The 19,453-nt window shown below is 38.3% G+C and overlaps 1 pseudogene; it reads left to right on the forward strand.

Annotated features, from left to right (window-relative positions):
• The first annotated feature begins 6,405 nt into the window (after nucleotides 1-6,405).
• Nucleotides 6,406-16,726, forward strand: LOC146370969 (uncharacterized; annotated as a pseudogene).
• The last annotated feature ends 2,727 nt before the right edge of the window (nucleotides 16,727-19,453 follow it).

The raw sequence follows: 19,453 nt of genomic DNA on the forward strand, positions 1-19,453 counted from the left end.
GGCGTGCCGGGAGAATCACAGCTTCGGTGATGCACGCTGTATTTGCCACAAGTTTAGAAACTCCCGCCCAAAGTGTGGTTAATCGTGTGTGCTACCCTGAAAAGTCTATGTGTATTGTGCGAACAAGATGGGAACTGGAGTATGAGGAGGACCGGTGTAAGGCCTACACCGAAAAAATTACAGCCCTTCCCCACAATCTACAGGTTTGTTTGTGTGGTTTTATTGTGAACACACGTTTTCCTGAACTTGTGAACTTCCTGAGCATCTCCTGACGGACTCACTATGAGTGAATGTTGTGGGAAAGGGTGCTTGGAGATAAAGTGTCCTTTTAAATACAGAACGGACAGCATTAAGCAGGCATTGGATGCACAGGCTAAAGACTCCTGCCTGGAGTTAGCTCCAAATGGACTTCACTTAAAGAGGACGCACCCTTACTACTTGAGAGTAGTAAGGGTGCGTCCTTTGTGACCAGCGCTACGCACTGTGACCTCGTTGTATGGGCCCAAAGAGACATGGCTGGTACGCACCTTCCCTGATGTGGACTTATGGAAACCACGGAGAAAGCACAGGAGTTCTTCAAAAAAGTGTGCCTTCCTGAACTTGTTAGAAATTTTTTCTCTATGTGTAGTGCAGCTTTGAATATCTCCTAATTTTTTCTTTCTGGGGTCTAGTTTTATCCCTGATGTGCCCAGACATGTTCGCAATTTGCTTTCACTACTTTTGTACTTACAAAGTACCACTTTACAAAATTTAAATAAAGAAACAAAATCATTTTTTTCTGACATTCATTACTTTTATTACAACAATTTCAAAGGTGATCAAAAGTAGTTACAGTGAGGAATAAGTGTCAGTTACAGTTTACAAATACAATAATGATTACACAATGTAATGACAACGTTTTTATAACATAACTCACTACCAACTGTCTTCAAATTACTATGTCTTAAGAGAAATACTCACAATACATACAGCACACATTGTTTACGAATATTTAAAAGGAGCAAGTTTCAGTTGTCTCTGGTTTTACCACCACACTGGGGCACATGTTCACCAAAACACAGCAAACCTTCACTATTTTATCAAAGAGGGTCACATCTTCACCCTCACATGGAAGAAGTAGATGGATTGGCATCGTAGTATGTAGCATTTTGAACTTACTGCGCAAACTACCTATTACTCGCTCGACATGAATTCTTAGGTGGGCAATAGCTCTCGTATCTTCTATGTCCCTGGCATCAAGTTGACAGAAGCCCTTTGTAAATGCAGAGATCTTAACCTCCGCACACAGCACCTCTGATGTCAAAGCCTCTGTCAGCCAAAACTACATGCCCTGGTAACAGCCTTTGAAGAATACCACATTTCTCTGTGATATGTTTGTCTGATGCTCACCCGGACTGGCGCTCGTTCTTGCTGTCGTTGCGTTCTCCGTCTGTGATGGTCAGAATTAGATGTTAGGATTTTGGAGTGCCCCATATGCAGTGTTGGAATCCAGTCAGGATTTGTCTCATCCATTACATAGGCTGGTTTACCTACAATTACGCAAAATAATTAGCGAATCTATACATAAAAAGTATGTCTGTGAATTCACTAGGATGTTTGTTCTAATCTTCTATGACCTCTGACCACATGAACATTAGAATTAATAGGCTATAAAGCTTGATATGTACATATTTAGAACTTACTGGAATAAAAATGTCTGGAGCACCAACAGATAATTGGAGATGGAAGAGAACTTGATATCAGGTCTTTTCACAGCTGCTATCCAGGCTAGACGCTGTCTTTTGGTTACATGAGCTCCCTCATGTTGCTTCCAGGTGGGGAAAGAATGAAAAAAATAAACCATTTTCAGGCTTGTTCCCTTGCCGGTGTTGTGCCAAAGTAGTTACCCCCGTCAAAAAATTGTTTCCCCATTCACGGGAGTGCGCAAAGTAGGAGGAGCCACTTGCCCAGCTCCGTTCTGTACGCTACTTGTCACTGATCTGCAGTTGACGCAATAAAGAGTAAAAGCTGGAAAACAGCAGACTCGATGAATTTAATATTAGTTTCGTGACATTGTAATGTGCCGTGTGGAAGACAATTTACCTTAAACTGTACACTGAAATAACCTGCTGGGAATACTTTGTCTAGAAAAAGACTTTGATACTATAATACTGTAAAACCAGACGCGATCATGGAAACACGTCGCTCTCCAGTGAATTTACACTCGGTTTACACTTTGTAGCGAAGCTATCACGAATGAGTTTATTTGCCAAATAAGTCACAGTATAACCAATAAGTACAGTAACTTTGGAGACGATTTCTTCTTCACAGCAAAAGTTATGGAGGGATACAAAATTTATCAGGCTGTGTGGCATCGGCTGCCAAAATGTGTGCCCCCCCCATCTGTAATCCATATTGGCTTTGCTATCACAAAGGGTATATTTGCCAAATAAGTCACAGTATAACCAATAAGTACAGTAACTTTGGAGACGATGTCTTATTCACAGCAAAAGTTATGGAGGGATACAGATTTTATCAGGCTGTGTGGCATCGGCTGCCAAAATGTGTGCCCCCCCACCCCCCCAATCTATAATGATGCACATTGGCAGAGTTTTTCTTTGTAAATAAATACAATTTAAAACAACATTTAAATATATATATTTATCGTCTTTGTAAGTAACAGGGCTTTTCAAAATTTTGCAAGTTAGGTTTGGCCAACCTTTCATAGGCCTACTTATGGAAGCCCGTTTCTGCCACTAAATAAAAACAAAAAAGCTAGTATCCATAACTCGAAATTTCGAGTTATTTTCTCGAAATTTCGAGTTACTTTTCTCAAAATTTCGAGTTAGCTCTGCCAATCAAAAATATACGTGAATGAGGTCGCTTCCTTGTTACCCGGAAGCATATGGCGCAGAGGAACGCGCACTCAAAAACGGATCCCAACAAATTGGCGCTTTTGCGAGTACGTTTGCTGATAGTAACACCATGTGATTCAACTAATAACACAGGGATTTCATCATTTGTGAAGTCAGGCTGAAAACACTCAGCAATCTGTGCATTCACGTAATACCGGTAGCTTAGCTGTAGCATTTGTAGCTGAGGGCTTCAGCTTCCGGGTAATGAGGAAATGACGTCATTCACGTAGATTACTGATTGGCAGCGCTAACTCGAAGTTTCGAGTTACTTTTCTCAAAATTTGAGTTAATAAATCGAAATTTCGAGTTACTTTCTCGAAATTTCGAGAAAATAACTTGGAATTTTGAGAAAATAACTCGGAATTTCGAGAAAATAACTCGAAATTTTGAGTTATGGATCCTTTTTTTTTTTTTTAGTGGCAGAAACAGGCTTCCATACCTACTCGACTCTGACATTGTCAAATTTTTCCAAAATCTCCGGTCACGTGGGTTTTCCTTATCAGTTATGCAAATTAGCTCACATTGTGCGCACGAACCGAAAACCAGAGTGCCTCTGAGCTAACTAGAAGATTACTTTACAATTTGTTTTCGAAAATAACAAACACCACAAGAGGATGGAACCAGACAAGTACAAGATTTTGGTTGCATATAAACTGAAAGGCATCCAGCGCTTTTCACGAAAGAAAGAGAAATTTCTTCTCCGAAGAAAAGCTGCTATTTACGACATTGAAGGTAATAACAGCAACTTCGTAGCGTTTATAAATGTCATCAATACATATATATTAACACATATACAATGGCATAATGTGTAGTCTTAATTTGCACTAACCGATTTAATTAGCTTGACCTTTCTTTGACCTAGTTAACCCCGGTTAATAGGCACATGGGCGTTTATTAAAGTAAAAGTTTTAAGGTTTGCTATTAAGAAGACAGCGTTAACTAAGAACTGTTTTTGTCCTTTTATAGCTTAACTACCATATATTACGTCGTAATTACTTTTGGAGTGGTATGTGCCACACCCTTTTACGCAGGTGTACCCACTGTTATGTCTTTATGTCTTTAAATTACATATGTGGAAAATTACTGACAGCAGGAAATTTGGAATTAAACTACTTTGAATTGATATTTGTATTAAAAATAAATCCATGATATCTGAAGGCCATTAGTCATAATGACTTTACACATCCATCACTTTTTTTAGTATCAGTAATACAGTCTTGTGTGTGGCATAATCTTTTTGGTTTCTGAAGTAGTCATACTGTCATAAATATAGAGAACCAGTCCAATAGTCACCCCCAAATTATATCACATACATAATTGATTCATTACATTCAAGATGTATTGTCATGACTTTTACCACATATAGACCTGTCGTGGTTTAAACAGCTATAATAAACTTTTCTATTTTCTTGTTTATGTTTAGGGGAGCAGCTGTTTTACTGGCGCTACAAAGGCACAGACAAAACCATAAAGACAACGGTAGTCTGTGGGGCTGATGAGGCAAACACAATTTTTTCAGATTTTCATGCCAGTCCTACTGGGGCCCATTGCGGGCAAACAAAAACAAGAGAAGCCATTTCAAAGCGGTTCTACTGGCCAGGGATGTCAGTGGACATCAATAATTGGGTGGGTACTCCAAAAAAAACTCTATGTAATTCGACTACAGCTAACTTATTTTAAGAGGAACACAGCAATGTTTCTGTATCTCTCAAAATAAGTTATGTAAACCTTGATCATCAACTCTTGTGTTTCTTATTGAATTGCTTTTATTTTTGATTAGGTTTCCCAGTGTGCACTTTGCCAGGCAAGCGCTGCAACAATTAAAAAACCAGCAGAATACATTCCGATAAAGGTTAGTCATCGACCATAGCAAATAATCACATTTAATCACACAATGTTTTCAGTGCTTAGAAACCTACTGATTATATACTTGAAAAAATTATAACAGTAGACTAGCATTCTGTGTAATTTCAGTATTATTAACTTAACTATGATTTTCTTTTTAAGGTCTCTCAGCCATTTGAACTGGTTGGGATGGACCTTATTGGAAAACTTACTGAAACCAACAATGGACATCAATACATATGTGTTTTTATTGATTATTTTACAAAATGGCCACAAGCATACCCTTTAAAGTCAAAATCAGCCGGGGAAGTGACAAACTGTCTCATAAAATTTGTCCACCAGTTCGAAGCCTCGAAAAGGATTCTTACTGACCAAGGCAAGGAATTTGTCAATTCTGTAAGTACTTTAGTCTTTGGCAAAAATATGTGAACTCATATTTGAATAATTTTTTGAAAATGGTTAATTTTCTGGTCTTTATAAATCTGTTTTTGAGATATTAGTATGACAGCTGTTTATTTAAATTCTTATTGTAATGTGCTTATAGCCAGTGTATATAACTTTCTTTTGCAGCTCAACAAAAGGGTTTGCGGATTGTTAAAAATTAAAAGAAGCCTCTGCTCCCCCTATCACCCACAAACGAATGGGCTGGTGGAGAAAATGAATGGCACCATCCAGAGGTAAATTCTTGGAGTACATGTTATACATTTATGGGGGTTCCCTTCAACCAAAACATTAATGCATGACATTAAACTATTAAAAACTGTAAATGATCTTTCATATGAATGTCTTCTATGTGCTTTCATTGTCAGAGCCCTGTGTAAAGTCGTTGGTGACCAACCAGAAATGTGGGATGAGTATCTGGATGCTGTAATGTTTGGACTCAGAACTAAAAAACAAGTGACCACCAAATACTCACCTTATTACCTAATGTTTGGCAGAGAGGCTCGCTATCCTTCCGAAATCCCAGAAGAGTTCATGGTATGTCTTTTTGTCTGTGACAAACTACACGGAAATCCCACACAACTAAACTTTTTTAGTTTTTGAGGCGCAGGCAGATCAGTTTCAATGGATGCTATGTCACCGCCATAAAAGCACTACACCACTGAATATTTTTATGGATTGTTCCACCCCTCAATAACAGTTTTCTTCATGTCCAATCAATCCCAGGATACACTAAAGCTTTGCCAGAAATACATTGTGTCTTAAAACCTTACCAAAGACACTTAATGTAAATTTTCACTGTATTTCTCAGTTCTTTTATGTATTATCTGTGTATCTTACACAGATTATAGTAATGATAGACATGTCTTTTGATTCAAAGGTTGATGAGAGTGTGGAAGACATTGTGGGGCAGGAGGAGCTGTCGGAAGACATTCAAAAGCATCAAAAGCTGTTGGAACTGGTGAAGGACAATGTGGTCAAAGCTCAGGAAAAAACAAAGGGCAAAATAAAAATGACGAAGAGAGATGTCGTCTTCAAAGTTGGTGACAAAGTTTTAAGAGCTAACATAAGAAGCCAGCAGAGGAAAGGGGGGAAACTTGAAGTAAACTTTTTAGGCCCTTACATTATTACAGCAATCCAAGGTAAAAGTGCAGATCTTCAGGATTCCAATGGGACAATCATTCCAAAAGTAAATATTGACCAACTAAAGTTAAGCAAAGACAGCATGCCAAGAGTGCCACACCGGGGTTTAAAGAAAACAGCAGCCACATTACTAACAGCACAACCAGGTCCAGCAGCACCACAAGCTGCAGCAGCACCAGCATCTGCTCTAGCTTCACAGGCTACAGCAGCACCAGTGGCGGTAGCACCACCACCACCTCCTCCTAGAGCTACACAGGCTACAGCACCAATGGCATCACTTACATCACTACCAGTTCAAACACAACATCCATCTCCAGTTCCACAAGGTATAGCAATAACGGTATCAGATCCAGAGTCAGGAGCAACAGCACAGAAAGAGAACGAAGCACCAGAACCAGCCACAAGTGCTACAGCACCAGAACACGCTACAGCTCTACAAACCGAATCCCAAACAGCAGCAGACCCAGCCTCACAGACCACAGCTCCAAATGCTACAACCACACAAGCCTCAGCTCCACAGATTACAGCCCAGCAATCTACAGCACAAACCATAGAACCAACAGTTCCACTTGTGACACCAGCCCCAGCAACAGCGTCACAAGCTAGCCCTGCACCACCTCCAGCATCACCACCTCAAAGATACACTGAACCTGTTGCAGAGAAATGTAAATAAATATAATATTTTTTTATTTTTTAAAAAAGGACTTTTGTTCCTATGACAGTGTTTGTTTCAGTACTCTGTAGATCATGGCATAGCAAATTTTACACCTTTAAAAAGATTTTTTTAGGTATATTTCCTAACAGAATATTTAAATTTAACAATATGTTAATGCTTTAAAAAAAAAACCTTCATGGGGCAAAACATTACAGAAAACTTGTAAAAGGATGTAAGCCACATGTGTAAAATTACACAAATGAAAAAGTGAGTCCTTCAAAACTGTGAATCTTTCTTTTGTTGTTGTATAACCCAGAATGTTCATGATTGATATTGTACATCTGATGTACACTAAGAGTGAAAAGTTTGGACACACCTTCATTTTAATGTTGCTTCTTAATTTCCTTGTCTATTTTGTAGATTCATTGTTGATTAGAACTCGAGGCATCAAAACTATGAATGGACACATGGAGCACTAACCCTAACACAAATGATGTAGTAAACCAAAAAGTATGAAAGAACCAAAAATATTTTTTATATCTTAGATTCTTCAAATTAGCCACCCTTTGCTTTGATCACTGCTTTGCACACTCTAGGCCTTCTGTCAGTGAGCTTCATGGGGTAGTCACCTATGATTCTGACTGCATGAAAAGCATGAACACACAGAAAAACACTGAATGGGAAGGTGTGTCCCTAATTTTGACTAGTAGTGTATGTTCTTCATTTTCTTCTTTTCTAAAATTGCTGTCATATATGCTGCTAGTGACATAGAATGCCCACTACAAGAAGTATATTAATGTTGTGATGATGACTGCCTGCCAGCAACAGTTCGAAAGATCAAATACTCTTTAAGACGCTGCTTTTAACAGCCCAGAAATTGACACTCTATTTTAAAGATAATAAAACTAGTTTTGGAGGAGAAAAATAACATTTTCCCAGAAATGGTTATGTAATAGTAAAGCCACAGGTGCAAGCCTTGAGCCTGAGTATTTTAAAATATATTCATGTAGTTTCAACTAAACATAATTTTAAAAAATTGTTGTAATAGGTGTTTCTGCTGGAAAAAAGATTTGATAGGGGGCAAGAGCATTTCTATTGCTATGTATTTAAATTCCTTTTCTTTTATTAATATGAATTTATTTAAATTTGTTTATAGAACATTGTAAGTGTAACTTTACCCCCAAATAAAAGCAAATTTAAGTGCTTTTCTACAAAATACAATGTTAAACCATGTGCCCATTTTATCAGCGTCTTAAAAGCATTTACCCTGAAACACGTCTTTTGTCAGACAACTACATAAGAAATTATGCATTTTAAATTTTGATTTACATTTAGTCCTGCTGACTTATCTCTTTTTCTCATTACTTTTTGTAGATATAATGGATGCCTGGGCTGGAAAGAGTCCTCAAGTTCTACTCTCCAAAATTGGTGCTTACAAATTATTCTACTGGGATATCCAACAAATTGGTCCGGACATGGAGTTAGAAAGTGAGGTACAGTGATCTTTACTGACAACAATGCAACTATCAGTGTTTTATTCCTTGACAACAGTTAAAAAATGTTTACATTTTGTATTCGCAGTCTATTAATGCATATCTTGCGATCATGGTGAGACAATACAATCGTCATAATTCAGCAAAAGCAGCATTCATTGATTCATTTTCAATGACTGCCATTTGGAAGAGAAAAGCTCCAAGACTCAAGGTAGGTATCTCTAGAAAGAATATTGTGTGTATTGTTTAAGTACCTCAGATCATATCCACATCCAGATTTAGATTGGATAACAGCTTATGCAGAAAGAATGAATTGAGACTGGGGTTAGTAGATGTGGATAGTTTATTAGATTTGACAGTTCTCTTTTGTTCTCTGCTTGTCTGGTTTCCTCCTTTTTTTGTACACACTCCAATCAATGCTTGATTTGAGATTTGCAAACATTTGGGCTAATATCTCTTTGAAATCATCAACACTGCTTCATCTCTTTAATAGGTACCTTTTTATTCTCAAGTGATTCATACGTCACTGTTAAAGAGGCTTAAGAAAGCATTAAACATTATTCTGCAGATGGTACAAGGATCGCATTGAAAATGATTGAAAATGAACTCCATGTCCAAAAAAAATCCTTAGAAAGACCTTTATTAGTCTTGGAGGAAGTAATGTGCAAAACCACTTATAAAAAATATAAGATAGTCCAGCTTCTTGCACAGGTTAAAGAAATGAGGGGTGAATCATGGCTGTCGCAGAGTGCTTTATAAGTGGATGATATATAATATATCATAAATTGCTTTAATAAAAAAGGACTCTAAACAACATGTTATTGCATTTCTTTTTTTATGTCTGAAGTTAATATTTTTATTCTTTTGTTTCAATTTAAGATCAAACCCATGGAGCATGAAGTCATTCTGGGAATTGTAAATGAACATCATCACTGGACATTAGTGGTAAAAAAATAATTGCATTTACAATATTCATCAAATCAGTTTTATAAGACAAATGTATGGCATGCAGATAATCTTAAGTCTTGAATTATTACATGTAATTCTCCACATAATTTTACTGTAGGTCATTTACCCACAAGAAAAGAAGTCACTGTATCTTGATCCACTCGGAGAAACTAAACAAGGTATCCAAAATTGTTTGGAATCAACAAGGTAAGGATAAATGTTGAAATTTATTTTGACCCTTTATTAAACTCTTTGTTGCTGTTGTTATTTTTGTGTTTATTATGACAATTATAAGTATGATGTCAATCAAAAAAAATTTAAAAAAAAATTGGTACTCACAATTAAAAAACTAGCAGCAACAGGTTTAAATTTTTGTGCTGGCCTTCTGATATTGTGGTGTTATGGGTTAATTTTGCCTTTAAAGAGAAGTCTCCCCATGTTTCAATGTTTATTTGAGGACCTGATGTCTGTATGAGATGATGTTTTTACATTAGAAAATATAGCACGGGGAGAATAATGTTTAGTAGTTGCATAAAGTGTTGCGGAGGTTTAGCACTAAAACATCAGACAAATGTCTAAAATAATTTCACATAGGTTATACATGTGTGAATTTCATCTTTGCTCTTCCTCCACATCTCTTCAAAGTGTACTGTGTAAGTGATTGATTTCTATATCATGGGCGGAAACGGGAAAAAAAGCACAAGTAATTGTCCACTGAAATGCGTTGTAGACTTTTAAAAAGTAATGATTTTAACAAAACAGTGTGGTCAGTGTTCTTAACTTGATGTTCAACAGACACTTAAGCTCTCCATACTGTTCACCTTTTTGTGTCACCAAAATTTTAAAACATGTTATTTGTTTTTATTGTACTTGTCTTTCAGGGCATTCATGCGAAAAAAAAAGGATGCAACGTCTCAAGATGGACTTGTGACACAGTTAAACACCCAAAACAAGTGGACGCTACCTCATGTGGAGTCTAAGGCTGCCACGATTAGTCGACTAGTCACGATTACGTCGACTATCAAAATCGTCGACGACTGATTTAATAGTCGACACGTCATTTGAAGCTTTGTAAGATCACAAAAGACGCAGGAATAAGTAGTAGGATTTAAGAGTGTAATAACGGACTGAAACAGAAGATGGCAGCACTGCATGTACAAGGATGCCAGCTGCCGTTAAACCCCGAAGAAGAAGTAGCTCTGTCCCAGAATTCATAGCGCAGCCCAGCTCAGTTTCCAACAATGGCGGCAACTAGTTAGTTTTAATATTGCTCTTATTATTCTTTCTGGGTCACAAAATAAACGTTTAATATATTTTCAGGCGAGAATGTAGCTGTGTAAACCTCAAATATCTGCTCAGTTTATCAAGACACCACATATTTTCAAAAGCGCTCCGACGTTTTCGGAGACGTCTGTTACCCACTAGCTCGATAGTTAGCCGGGAGCAAGGCTCACTAGAGCCGTGAGAACACCGGACTCCCGGCAAATCGTTTTCAAACCCACCGCCATCTTTCGCTACTCAGGTTAAACATATATGAGTCACTTAGATAACTTCAAAATGTTATTGTTTGGCTTTTTTTTAGTATTTTATTTGTTCCTGAGTAAATCGGTTTGGCTGAGATTAAAGTTATAGTTTTTACACAGCTGAATAAACGTCAAGCAGACAGCTGATTATCAGAAGTGTGAGATGCTGGAGAATTTACTCCGGTGTCCTGTTATATTTTAGATAGCAAGGAGTTTATTAAACTTCACCGAAACAATCTGCAGATTTCATTAAAATTTAATAAACTATCATCTTGCCTTTATTTTTAGTTAGCACAAACCTTAAACACTTGCAGCTGTAAGCTAATGATAGTTATATAAGAGCAGATGCTGCTGGTGCAATAAGCTGTACGTTTTACGTACAATGGATGATGATCTGATTAGTCGACTAATCGCAAAAATAATCGGTGACTAGTCGACTATCAAAATAATCGTTTGTGGCAGCCCTAGTGGAGTCTTTGCATTGAAAGTACGAGTCTTAACCGTAATACATACATATATACGAGAATATTGGAAATGTTGTGTTGTAATAAATGTTAATGACAGGAAAAGGAATATAAGATAATTACACAATAAAAGAAAGAAATTGATTCACAGAAAACAAATTACTATAAAATAACATTTACGATATTAGCCTATTTAGTCATCTTAGAATCTCTTTTTCAGTTTGCTGAAAAGATCTTGCGAAAAGAGTCAATAGACTTTCCGTCTACAAAAAAGGCCATAAACACACACAGGCTGCAAATTGCCACCACTCTCCTCCTAGAGACAAGTAACTCATTTTCCACCATTCAATGTTCTCACATCATGAATATTTTCATCACACTGAAAAAAAGGGACTGGCCATCTCTTGGATTTATGTAAGCATCTTGCATGTATTTAACACAATTGCCTCATGTTTTAAAGTTAAATGTAACTATATAGTGTAAAAACTACATGATATGCAGAAAGGGTGTAGTAAATTGTTCATATCATGTTCAGGCGAAGTAAGTCAATAATATAGCAACGTTAAATCTCGTGAAACCACGCGTGATTTCATCTCGCAGGCTTTGGATCGTGGTTTAAAAAAGGCATCCATCTCAGTCAAGTCGAGCAGCCAACTCTACGTTTTTTGGTATGTCTTGATTTTTTGAATTAATATTTACCATATTTCAGCCAAATGTAGTTACACGTCTAGAGTGTCGCCATGTAACATGCTAAAAAAGAGCCGTTAGCTTATTTGCTGTTTTATCTGTTGTCAAAGAATTGGCGCTTTTTCATTTGAATTTGTCTTTGGCACAAGAGCCGTAATATCACATTAAACCTAATTATGAGGCACTCATAACATAATTTGGTTTTCTGTGTGAATAGATTTGCCAACTGACTCTTCAGTTACATTGTGTATTTACTGCACCGTGGTGTTAGTGAGATTTTGGACATTGAACAGCTTTAGCTAATATCATCAGCGGCATTATGCTAGCTTACATCCCTACCCCTCCTGCCCTCACCTGCTGTCCTTTTGTTTTTGTTTTGTTTTTTGCTGCACATTGAGAGACGACCTCTATTCTGCATTTCACCAGGAGTCAACTGATGGATTGTGGGTTCAAGGTGTTATGGTGAGAAAGTATATTCTATTTTCGCTTAAGGTTTCTGTAACTTAATTATAATAGATTTTTTTTTGATTATTAGGTGCATGCATACTCAAACAGACCACCCTATTAATACAACTGAGAAATCCAAAATCTGCCATAGGTTTAACTTATACCTGTATGTATTGTCAGAAAGGTGATTACTGGACTCACATTAATGCACACTTGAACTAAAATGAGGTTGTAACTTGTGGGTTGTTGGGTTGCAAATCAGAAATAAACATCTTTGGATTTTTTTTAATCCCATAAGATCTGGAAACACAGATTTTATTCAACAAAACATTACTGATTAACCAAGCACAGTTCCTGCTGTTATTTCAAAATAATTTTATGTCATTTCAGATAAAATGCAGCATTCCAGTGCATCCCAACCATGCCTTTACAGTCAAGGTTTCTGACGGAGCTGAGTTTCTCTCTGACAGTCTGCTGAAAGTGTTTGCAAAGTGATCGGGGGAACAGGGCACAAAGCTAAAGGATGTAGCCGCCATGATGACAGTAAGAACTTTAAAATTCTTTAACTACAAAGTGTATATGTATTGCATTAGGTCAGTAAAAGATTTTTATGCTGCATCCATTGAAACAGTCAACTATTACCTGTGAGTACTGATTCCACTAAAAGGATGCCATAATTTTCGTCATGCATTTACTGGCCCACTGAGAAAAATTTATCTTTTTTAAAAAATATATGTTCTGGAAACTATATATCCATAAAGTTGATGTCAAACAGGAACTTTTGATATTGCTTTGTAGATGCTGGTGTTGCATTGGTTTAAATTACTCTAACATTAGAACTGGTAGATTCAAAAGAGATGAGTTTAAAAAGGAATCTTAAAGAAATGTTTTGTGTTTAACCAGGACTTGACTGAGGCCACTGCACAGATTGAGAAAACCACAATGACCATCTGTCTCCAGAGATGCGCCAGGCAATGACTTTTCTGATGTTGGCATCATCATCGAGGGTATAGTAGTTCTTCAAGATCTGGATAACGTGACCTTTGCAGTAGCCATGCTGTTTGGACCTTTTTTATTCCTTCAATATGAGTTACCCATCACAACTCTACTACACTTTTGAGGTGATTCAAAGCGTGGTAATGGAGTTGGATGCAACTCAGCTCTCAAGAAAAGCTCACAACTAAGACAAAACTGCTCCTGCAAGGAAAGCTCACTGTTATGCATGCAAGGTGATCAGCTCTAGGTGAGAGGACATTTAAATCTCACACTTGTTCTGCTGCATTTTGGAAGCTCAATTCCAGGAACAGATCGCAGGGTTCATTTTTATATACTCTGCAACTGCCATGAGGACGAGCCATTTTTTTTGTTGTTGTTTGTTTTTCCTTTTGCTCTGTACAAGTTCTCTGTTTGTCTGTTTGGCAGCATTTTTCAATTTCTGTTTGTATTTTTTCTTTCTTTTACTAGTGAAGAGATGTAGCGTGAACAGTTATACAGTCTAAATATCCCATATGGGTCGTGTGAAATGGTATTTTCAGTTTCATTCGGTTGAAGTAAAAAACGTTGAATATTTCTAAGTGTGCTGTTTTGAACCAAGATGTCAGTATGATCAGTGCTGTAATTCTTGACAGTCACTGTATCAATGTTATTTTTGCATCTCTTGAATAAAGGTTTTGACCTGCAAATGCTAATTTCTTTAGTTATTGGGGTAAAATGGGTAATGTTAATAGGAAGGTGTTTGCCAATTCAGTAACCTAATTTAATGTTAATGGAAACTAACATTACCTCAAATTGTTTAGTTATAATTGTTGTTTAACTGAATCTTGATGTCAGAGGCCTTAAATAGAATGTTTTGTATTGTCCTGTAACATTTTTCAAAAGAAACAGTCTAATTTCTTTGCTGTGATTGATTCCAGAGAACACGGAAGAACTGACATTATTTAACTGTTGATTTATACAGATTCAGTAGAGGAGTAATGTCAGTTTAATTCTTTACCTACTGTCAATGCAGTGAAATTAGACATTTTGTTTTGAAAGGTTACTGGTGGATGCCAGCAACCATCTTGGAAGAGAACAATACAATCTGTTATAAGGCCTCCATTTGAAAATTGTGTATTTGATACTAGAATATAATAGCAAAATGTAATTTGAAGATAACATGTAGTATTTAAGTGACCAAGTAGTATTGGGTAAAAGTTATTGAATGGTGTTGGGATAAAGTGAGAAAATTGTGAAGGATTAAAATATTCCAAGAGCTTAAATTACTTCATCAAAACATGTTTAAGTCACATTTTATCAACACAAATTGCACAGGTTTATTGAACATGAATAAATTGTGTTAATTTAACTCAATTGTTTAGGTTGCTGCCAAAGCAAAACATCTGTGTGCAACAAATGTCCACTATTGAATTAATTAAATCCAAGAACATATTTTTTTCAGTGCATGATGGCTGTAGAAACAAACCATATAGTTGTTTGAATGAAGTAATAAGTGCAGTAGGTAGTATACTCTATGTGCTATTTTTTCACTTTTTAAAACAGATGACTTGACAAACATCTGTCATTTCTGCGGGGAAGAAGAGCATGAAACTGACAACAAATGGGTAATGACATCAAGAAAGACTGCTAAATGTTATGATCAATTCCCATAAATTCCCGCAAATAAACTCTTTCGTGATAGCAACGCCAAGGTGCATTATTGATGGGGGGGGCACACGTTTTGGAAGCCGATGCCACACAGCCTGATAAAATCTGTTTCCCTCCATAACTTTTGCTATGAAGAAGAAATCCTCTCCAAAATTACTGTACTTATTGGTTATACTGTGACTTATTTGGCAAATATACCCTTTGTGATAGCAAAGCCAATATAGATTACAGATGGGGGGGCACACACTTTGGCAGCCGATGCCACACAGCCTGATAAAATCTGTATCCCTCCATAACTTTTCCTGTGAATAAGACATCGTCTCCAAAGTTACTGTACTTATTGGTTATACTGTGACTTATTTGGCAAATATACCCTTTGTGATAGCAAAGCCAATATGGATTACAGATGGGGGGGAGCACACATTTTGGCAGCCGATGCCACACAGCCTGATAAAATCTGTATCCCTCCATAACTTTTGCTGTGAATAAGACATCGTCTCCAAAGTTACTGTACTTATTGGTTATACTGTGATTGATTTTGCAAATAAACTCATTCGTGATAGCTTCGCTACAAAGTGTAAACCGAGTGTAAATTCACTGGAGAGCAACGATCGCGTCTGGTTTTACAGTATTATAGTATCAAAGTCTTTTTCTAGACAAAGTATTCCCAGCAGGTTATTTCAGTGTACAGTTTAAGGTAAATTGTCTTCCACACGGCACATTACAATGTCATGAAACTAATATTAAATTCATGGAGTCTGCTGTTTTCCAGCTTTTACTCTTTATTGCGTCGACTGCAGATCAGTGACAAGTAGCGTACAGAACGGAGCTGGGCAAGTGGCTCCTCCTACTTTGCGCGCTCCCGTGAATGGGGAAACAATTTTTGACGGGGGTAACTACTTTGGCACAACACCGGTCGCGTGATCTAACATTACAACCGATCACACAGCAAGTACGAACCAAAGCTGATGTTCTCCGTATGCTTTCGCTCCTCTTTCGCTAGCGCTTTGTTTGGCCCAGAAATATGGCGCCTCAACCAAAAACCCTGGCCACGCCCCCTCCCGTGACATCCCGCTTCAAAACCCTATGGACAGTGTAGTCCTGCAAATGTGTTGGTGGAGCAGCTCATCTGAATGATTAAAAAAACCAACCCACCAAAAAAGATAAAACAAATAAAAAATAGAGGAAAGGGAAAGATCAGCATAACCACTTCCTGTCTCTGCTCATAGCTGACTGTGTCCTACTGGCCTTTGATACTGTCAGAAATGTGGCTGTTAGTGGACTCTTGGGAGTTGTGTGTGTGTGTGTGGTGTTTTGGTGGTTGTTTTTGGCACAGGTAGGTGGGACGGTGATTTGCGGGATCCCCGCCACACCTGCGGCACATATGGACCACAGACACCTGCAGAGAGTGAAAACAATTGTGGAGAAGATCACCAGGACTCCAGAGTCCAGAGGAGAGCTGCCTCCATCCTCAAAGACCCCACACACACCCAACACGGACTGTTCACAGTTCTGCCCTCGAGACGAAGGTTCAGAAGTGTGAAATCTAGAACATCCCGACTCAACAACTTCTTCTTCCCCACTGCTATCAGACTCCTGAACAACTGACCTACCTCAATTGCAATTTTGCACATTAATTTCATTTTGCACATTAAGCTTCTTTGTACATCCATCGACATCTGCATACCACACTTGTCTTCACTTACTATTTGTACTTATCTTTTTTTTTTTTTTTATCCTTATTTTATCTTCTTCTTTTAACCCTGACCTAACTTGGCATTTGTGAATGGACAGCAAAGGAAGAATTTCATTGCACAGAGAATGCTATTTCTTCTGTACATAAGACAATAAACGCTTTGAATTTGAATTTGAATCGGAGTGCGCGCTTTTAAAAAGCTGTGCGATGGACGGCTGGTGTCGCAGTATTGTCGCTTCCCCGAGTGGTAACGTGTTTTTGTAAAGACTCTCGAGATTGACTGTACAATCTGCTAAATATTCAGGATTTGTCTCCTTGCCTGAACTGCAGACACACCTAGCTGCTCAGCAGGTGAGATTCTATTTCAACCCACCAAATTCCCCCCGACTTTGGTGGTGGCTGGGAGAGAGAGATTCGCTCCTTCAAGCAGGCTCTACAGACGACTTTAGGGGCATAGACTGTAACTGAGGAGGTTCTGCAGACCCTCCTCGCCGAAGTGGAGGGTATTCTGAATTCAAAGCCCTTGGGCTATGTTTCCTCAGATGTAGCTGATGTACACCCTGTTACTCCAAATACCCTGTTGATGGGGCGGCCAGATGTGTCTCTCCCAGGTTGTCTACCCTGAATCGGAGATATTGAATAAACGGAGATGGCGCCACAGCCAGGTCTTAGCTGAACACTTCTGGAAGCATTTCATTAAATATTTTTCTCCAAGCCTGCACACCAGAGAGAAGTGGCAATTCGAGAGTCCAGACATTCTTGTGGGTGAAGCCGTTATGATTGCAGATCCGCAGCTTCCCCGTTCACTGTGGCCTACAGGACGAATCACAGAAACCTTCCCAGGACCAGATGGACGGGTCAGAACTGTGAAGGTGGAAGTGAGAGGGCGTGCATACACCCGCACTCTCACACGGCTTTTTCGTCTTCCTGCATTACCAGACTAATGGATGATTACTGCCCGATGGCCACCGGAGCTCAACAGAAATCTGGGGGCGGCTGTTAAAAAGTCCTCCTGTCAAGGTATGCGTTACCTGCAAGGGAGGAGCATAATTCCCCCAGGGTGCGCACCCGTTCTCTCCTTGCTGTGGCAATTAACAGTGTAGTCGGAGAGTAATGCTGCTGCAGGCAAGTTATGGACTTGGATTGAATCGGACTAAGGCGGGCAAGTGTGCGTTCATAGACCCAGTAAGTCACATTGGGAACATATTTTAGGTGTCTACCAATGTAGACACCTGTTACTATTACCTTGTGTGTTAGTAGCTATGCTGTAGAAATAAAGTAAGTAGTAGCCTGGCTCCACAGGATAATCCTCATTTCTAAGTTGTTTCAGTTATTGTGGAGAGTTAATGTTCACAAAGATTTTACCTGATGGAGTTACTAAGCTAGCATACGAATCTGTTCTTGTTTATAAAGCCTGCGTACACATGGCGGCGTTTGAGTGAGCAATTGTGTCCACTAGAGGGTGATGTTGACTCACAAATGAGGGAATTGGCCTAAATTGATTATGATTCTGTGTCTATGAAACCTGTTATGTTATTATGCTAAGCTCCTTCCTGGTATCTGGTTCTGTCCATTTGAAATCTGGTATGGTGTTCTCTGTAATGCTGAAGTGTGAGAAATGCTAAACAAGAGAGAGAGATGTTTATGTTATTTCTTATTTGTATTAATTGCAGAACCACATCCTTACTTGCCAGCGAGAGTGTGTGTTGGATATGGGCTTGTGGTAAATAAAGGTCTTCCACTCTGACATCATTCCCCGTCTCTGACCGGACGTTATTACCAGGGAACAGTACCGAATCATGTTTCAGAGATAGTGGTCCAGGGCGTCCGCTATAACAGTCACCCCTTAACTCTGTTTTGTCCTTCTCCCTTAGATCGCTCAAGTACGCCACCAGCCCCCAGCTCTGTGCTTTCATTTTCTCCTCATCATCGTACATTTACCCTGTCACTGTAAATAAACCTCACTCACTGCACTCCCGAGTCTCTGTGTGTTTCTGCCACGAGTCCACCCTTTAGAGTCACCTAACATTCACAAGTAGACATCAAATGTGGTCATCACTGTAGCCTGTGCAAGAGTCGGGATTAGAGCGAGATTAATTTGGTGAAGAATAGTGTGTTATGTTTTTTCCCCCTATAACACATGGGCAGTTTGATACATGTGCTACATTTACATGTGTTAGCATTATCAGTGAGTGTTATCTGGTTTGCCTGGTATTTGTCTTCTGATGTGTTGGTAACTTAATTGGCTCAAACGCTTCACAGCACAGTCTTTGTAAGCTTCTTATTAACAGAAAAGAGGCAAAGCCGTGATCAAACAGCATCAAAACCAGATTCAGAATAATTAACTTTATAAAATACAACTCTGTTTCCAGTGTGAAGAAAAATAAGTTTTGTAAATCCTCCCTTGACCAAAGAAAAAAGTGCAAAGACAATCAATGAAATATTGAAAAATATTGTTTTGTATTTTTCCTCACTTGTTAAAATATATATTCTAATTTAAAATTTCACCCCAAAACACTTGAGAGAGTGGAATATTACCACTGTTTGTCATATGGGGAACTAAGCAGGTTCCTT

This window comes from Perissodus microlepis, chromosome 16 (genome assembly GCF_051167445.1).
Source record: "Perissodus microlepis isolate ML-2025 ecotype Zambia chromosome 16, ASM5116744v1, whole genome shotgun sequence".
Lineage (NCBI taxonomy): Eukaryota > Metazoa > Chordata > Actinopteri > Cichliformes > Cichlidae > Perissodus > Perissodus microlepis.